The sequence below is a fragment of the Mandrillus leucophaeus genome, unplaced genomic scaffold (genome assembly GCF_000951045.1).
Source record: "Mandrillus leucophaeus isolate KB7577 unplaced genomic scaffold, Mleu.le_1.0 Scaffold782, whole genome shotgun sequence".
Classification (NCBI taxonomy): domain Eukaryota; kingdom Metazoa; phylum Chordata; class Mammalia; order Primates; family Cercopithecidae; genus Mandrillus; species Mandrillus leucophaeus.
In genome coordinates, this window is record NW_012108497.1 from 198,658 (window position 1) to 205,175 (window position 6,518).

Consider the following 6,518-nt stretch of genomic DNA (forward strand, 5'->3'; position numbering starts at 1 on the left):
AAAAAAAAAAAAAAAAAAAAAAAAAAATTTAAAAAGAAGCAACCGATGGGATCCACTTCCAACATTGCATTCTGCAAATATTCTGTATGAATACACAATACTATGCTTCCCCTTTTTTTCCACCTATTTCTTAGTAAATGTCCATCCTCTCTTCACAGAAATAGTAGCATACTATGCACAGCATTCTGCATTTTGCTTTTTAACATTTTTAAAAAATAATTTCAGTTTGTACTTTGGATTCAGGGAGGGCGTGTGCAGGTTTGTTACCTGGGTCTATTCTGGGTATAATGCGTGATGCTGAGGTTTGGGGTAGAATTTTTCCCATTGCCCGGGTACTCAGTGTAGTACCCAACAGTTAGTTTTTTACTACACGCCCCCTTCCTCTCCTCTCATGTTGGTAGGCTGGTCTTGAACTCCTGACCTCAGGTGATCCACCTGTCTCAGCCTCCCAAAATGCTGGGATTACAGGCATGAGCCAGGGCGCCCGGCCTGGCTCCTACTTCTAAGCGAGAATATGCAGTGTTTGGTTTTCTGTTCCTGTGTTAATTGGCTTAGGATGGCGGCTCCAGCTGCTTCCGTGCTGCTGCAAAGGACATTATTTTGGGTTTTCTCGCTGCACAGTGTTCTGTGGTGAATATGTGCCACATTAAAAAATTATTTTTATTTATTAAATGTTTTATATCTTTGTTTTATTTTTTCTCTTTTTCTCCACCTCAAGTTGAACTTCATTATCTTTATCCAATCCACCACTGATGGGCACCCAGGTTGATTCTGTATCTTTGCTATTGTGAACACTGCTGTGATATACATGTGCATGTGTCTTTTTGGTAGAAAATCTATTTTATGTTGAATATATATCTACTAATGGGAGTGCTGGGTTAAATGGTAGCTCTGGGGTTTGTTTGTTTGTTGTTTTTGTTTTGGGAGACAGAGTTTAGCTTTTGTCGCCCAGGCTGGAGTGCAATGGCACCATCTCAGTTCACCTCGATCTCCACCTCCCGGGTTCAAGTGATTCTCCTGCCTCAGCCTCCCAAGTAGCTGGGATTACAGGCATGTGCCACCACGCCCAGCTAATTTTGTTTTTTGTTTTGTTTTGTTTTGTTTTGTTTTTTTGGGATGGAGTCTTGCTCTGTCGCCCAGGCTGGAGTGCAGTGGCACCATCTTGGCTCACTGCAAGCTCCGCCTCCCGAGTTCATGCCATTCTCCTGCCTCAGCCTCCTGAGTAGCTAGGACTACAGGCACCTGCCACCATACCTGGCTAATTTTTGTATTTTTAGTGGAGACAGGGTTTCACCCTATTGTCCAGGCTGGTCTTGAACTCCTGACCTCAGGTGATCCGCCTGCCTCAGCCTCCCAAAGTGCTGGGATTACAGGCGTGAGTCACCGCATTCGGCCTGTATTTCCATTTCTAAAAGGCTAAGTAGAAAGTGGGGAGCCAGGGGAAAGAAGAAAAAGAAAAAATTAAACCACCTTCTAGAAAAATGGAGGTACTCAGTTACATTTCCTCACTGACAACTTCCATTCCATTTCTGTGGGATCTGGGCACTATATTCATTCTGGCTACTTCTTGCTGAAAGGGATCGTAGCCATTGGGCATCGGAATGGACCTGATGTATTTGGAGATGTAAATATTCATGAGTACTTGGGTTTACAGATGATGTTTGTCGGAGCAATATGGTGCGAGGTCTCGAGAGCCTCTGAGAGAATGCCTGTCTTGCATTCCTATACAGAGGGTGCAACAGCAGTGGACCCTACAACAGAGGGATATGCCTGTCCCTGCGATCAGGGCCAATGTTACACGCAGCTTTGCCACCAGGATGGTTCTGACCTGGACCAGGATGCTAACTGCTGGTCTGGCAAACACACCTTTGATTTGTTGGTGCATGTTCCACGTGGCTATCTGAGGCACTTCCTGAACTCTTAATTATCATGCAGGTTAGCCACTGCCAATTGTAACTGGATATGGTGACAGGTTGGTTGGGTATATATATTTGACAGGCTCCAAAAAGAGCTATGAATCCTCATGAAAGTGTCTCGTTTTTGAGAAAGGATCAGCTTAAATAGCTGTGTCTCATCCAGAAGGTGGCATTGGAGATGGGCTAGGCCTCTGCATGTGATGAAGGCAAACAGATTTTTAATAAGAAGTGTTTCCATGGAAACAGAAGAAAAACAAAGGTTAATGTTGGGCAGTTTGTCCAGATGTTAGGCTCAAGGCATCCTTAATTACAGAGGAGGAAGGCAGTGGCAGTCTGACACGTTTTTCTCACCTGTATTGCAAGGAATAACATAGTGGCAATTTCACTGAGTCCAACTCAGAAAAATGGAAGAAAAATTTAAAAGCATTAATTTGGGATTGTAGCCTGGAAAGAATTCAGGATTTAGTCCAAATTGCAGAAAATAAGAAAAGCTGAAAAACAGTAGGCAAGACTAGAATCTAACAACAGGTATACTATAGTTTTCTCTGAAACATGATTTTTCTCTCTCCAGTTCCCGTTTTTACTAAAGACGAATCATAGTAGGTCAAATTTATTTGAAAAATAAGTTTTAGTCTTATAATACTTGGCCTGAGTATTTGCATAAAGTATAGCAAGAATTATTATTCATCATCTTGGCTTTTTAAAAAATCGGCTTTACTGGAACTTTGTTTTATAAGGAATCTCAGATGAAGACTTTTTAAAGTCTTGAACCCAGCCATGAATTTACCTGTGCCTGCAAATGCTATAGGAATTGGGTGAATTCCCCTCCTCAGGGTCCCAAGATAACGTGGGGTTCCTGGACCTGTCAGAAAGTGACACTCTTGGCCAGGTGCAGTGGCTTACGCCTGTAATCCCAGCACTTTGGGAAGCCAAGGCAGGTGGATCACGAGGTCAGGAGTTCAACACCAGCCTGGCCAACATGGTGAAACCCCGTCTCTACTGAAAATACAAAAATTAGCAGGCATGGTGGCGAGCGCCTGTAATCTCAACTACTTGGGAGGCTGAGGCAGGAGAATTGCTTGAACCTGGGAGGCAGAGGTTGCAGTGAGCCAAGATGGTACTGCTGCGCTCCAGCTAGGGCAACACAGCGAGACTCCATCTCAAAAAAAAAAGAGAGAACAGATTTGTATTGACCTTATGCAAATAACTATATGGCCATAAATTAAGCATACTTACAAATACTAACACCTAGCCAACCCCATGTTGGTCTTGAACTTGTAAACTCAGGTGATCTACCCACCTCAGCCTCCCAAATGCTGGGATTATAGGCGTGAGTCACTACACTCACCCTAGGTTTAAGCACTTGATATTACAAAATAGAATCCCAGGTCATTATAAGTAAAAGGGAAAAATCTTTAATCATTGACAGAGGGAATACTCAGCTTTCCGAACGGGACCCCATAAAGACAGCATGAGGCCAGCTGAATCTGTCTCTTTCTCTTCCCCCCACTTTTTTTTTGTCATTTATTCAAAAGGCAAACAAAAATCTTTCATCATCATCATTATTATTATTATTATTAATATTATTTTTGAGACAGAATCTCACTCTGTCACCCAGGCTGGCATGCAGTCGCACGATCTTGGCTCACTGCAGTCTCCATCTCCTGGGTTCAAGTGATTTTCCTGCCTCAGCTTCCCAAGTAGCTGGGATTACAAGTGTGCACCATTACACCCGGCGAATTTTTGTATTTTTATTCGAGACAGGGTTTTTTTTATGTTGGCCAAGCTGGTCTTGAACTTCTGGCCTCAAGTGATCCACCCACTTTGGCCTCCCAAAGTGCTGGGATTACAGGCGTGAGCCACCATATCCAGCCAAAAATCTTTTATTAACTTTTAATATTACATTAAAATCTTGTTCAAAAGAGAAAGTCAAATTTCACCTTTGCATTAGTGTACTATTAATGTTAAACCTGATTTTTTTTTTTTTTTTTTTTTTTTTTTGAGACAAAGACTCGCTCTGTCGCCCAGGCTGGAGTACAGTGGCGCGATCTCGGCTCACTGCAAGCTCCGCCTCCCAGGTTCACGCCATTCTCCTGCCTCAGTCTCCCGAGTAGCTGGGACTACAGGCACCCACCACCACTCCCAGCTATTTTTAAAAATATTTTTAGTAGAGATGGGGTTTCACCATGTTAGCCGGGATGGCCTCGATCTCCCGACCTCATGATCCACCCGCCTCAACCTCCGGAAGTGCTGGGATTACAGGCGTGAGCCACCACGCCCGGCCCTATAAGCCTGATTCTTAATAAAACCTTATAGACAAATCTATCCAATCCTAATTAGTTTGACCAGAATGTAACATTTCCATAAACCTTTTTATAGCCCTTTACAAGTTGCTGTTAAACAGCAGCTCAATTCTCTAAGAAAACCTTGTTATTCAGACACATGGGCCCAGATGTTGGCCCTGCATCAATATACTTTTTTTTTTTTTTTTTTTGGAGACAAGAGTGTTGCTCTGTGGCCCAGGCTGGAGTGCGGTGGCGCAATCTCGGCTCACTGCAACCTCTGCCTCTTGGGTTCAAGTGATTTTCCTGCCTCAGCCTCCCGAGTAGCTGGGATTACAGGCACCCGCCACCATACCATTTTTAGTAGAGACGGCGTTTCATTCTGTTGGCCAGGCTGGTTTTGAACCCTGACCTCAAGTGATCTGCCTACCTCAGCCTCCCAAAGTGCTGGGATTACAGTCATGAGCCACCATATCTGGCCAATGTACTTTTATTTCAGTATTCAACCCACAGAAAGACAAAATAATCCCCTCAAAATCTTAGCCAACTTGCTCAAACCCACAGCATTTTCTTTACAAGATCAACCCTTCAGAAATCCTTTACGACTTGTCTAAATCTTCAATTTTGTCCCATTACTCTTTTAGATTAGACAATCCTTAAAAACCCTCTGAATCAGACAAAATTATATTCCCTTGAACAAAAAATATATTTTCATATCTTATAATATTTTACCAAAAAAACATTCTACTTTCCTTATGCACCTTGTGTGTAAAACCGGTTTCTCTGGTCGTCTCAAGTACCTGTTACAATGTGACCTCTCAGCAGCTTGTACTTTTCGATGAACATCCTGGTAGGTAGCAGTGTTAACCATGTATCAGATTGTAAGGCTCAGGACAACGACAGAGCTGCAGATAACATATGCCTCTTCCCAGTCTGGCCAGGGGACCTGGTTAACGTCACATGCCTAGCCCATACCTAGACACTAATGGCTATGAAAAAGACAAGTCAAATAATTATTAAAAGTCATAGAAGCAGTTTATGGCCTTAAAGCATCTAGCAGATAGTATCTGGCCTGCCTAATTTAGACCAAATGTATACATTTATTTTTTATTTGTATTGTTTTTGAGACAAAGTTTCACTCTTGTTGCCCAGGCTGGAGTGCAATGGTATGATCTCGGCTCACCGCAACCTCTGCCTCCCGGGTTCAAGTGATTCTTCTGCCTCGGCCTCTGGAGTAGCTGGGATTACAGGCATGCACCACCATGCCTGGCTAATTTTGTATTTTTAGTAGAGACGGGGTTTCCCCATGTTGGCCAGGCTGGTCTTGAACTCCTGACCTCAGGTGATCCACCCGCCTCAGCCTCCCAAAGTGCTGGAATTACAGGCATGAGCCACCGCACCCAGCCTAGCTGTTTTATTCTTTTTCTTTTTTTTAGAGAAGGGATCTCACTATGTTGCCCAGGCTGGTCTTGAACTCCTGGGCTCAAGCAAGCCTCCCACCTTGGCCTCCCAAAGTGTTAAGATTACAAGCAGGAGCGCAGCCTGTTTTCCTTAAACAATATTAAATGTCTTATTTATCAAAAATTTCACAAAGATCATTCGGTTTGGATCAAAATTTTGCATTATAGTTTTATAACTCTTATGCAAAATTTTTACAGCTAATAATATCTGGCAGAGATAAACATGAAACCACTTGATCAAGGAATCCAAACAAAAATGTATGTTGACAGTTAAGACATTTCTAATATTATTTTGCCAACAATTTTAAAGCCAGTTTATTTATTAAAGACTTAATTTATGAGTACTCCTTAACTTTAAGCCAATTTGAAACCTTGTGGCCACAACACGTAACAAAATACCTGTACATACACATAAACACACACATACACACTCATTTAAACAAAATAGAGAAAGATACAGCCTGGCTGGCTTCCATACAGGAGCCAGGTTTTACAAGTGGGATGAGAGAAAGAAAGGAGGGGAAGGAAAAAAGATGAAGCAACCGAAAGAAAACCCTCCAGCCACTAAAGAGTGTGGGGTTGCTATCCACACTGTTCCTGTTTGTTGAAGAAGGGATCATGACCCATCCACAAAGTCACACATTCATAGGTGCAAACAAACCGTACTTCCAAAGGAGTCCCAATCAAAGGGTCTAGGTGGGGTCTTGAATTTCCCTCCGCAGTTGCAAATGACTCCACGGACTGCTGAGTCACATCCAAGTAGAGCTCTCAGGGTGTCCCACATGCAGACAAATGCAGATACTCAAATGCTATCACTAACAGCTAAATCTGTTTTTTTGGTTGTTTTTTTTTTTTTTTTT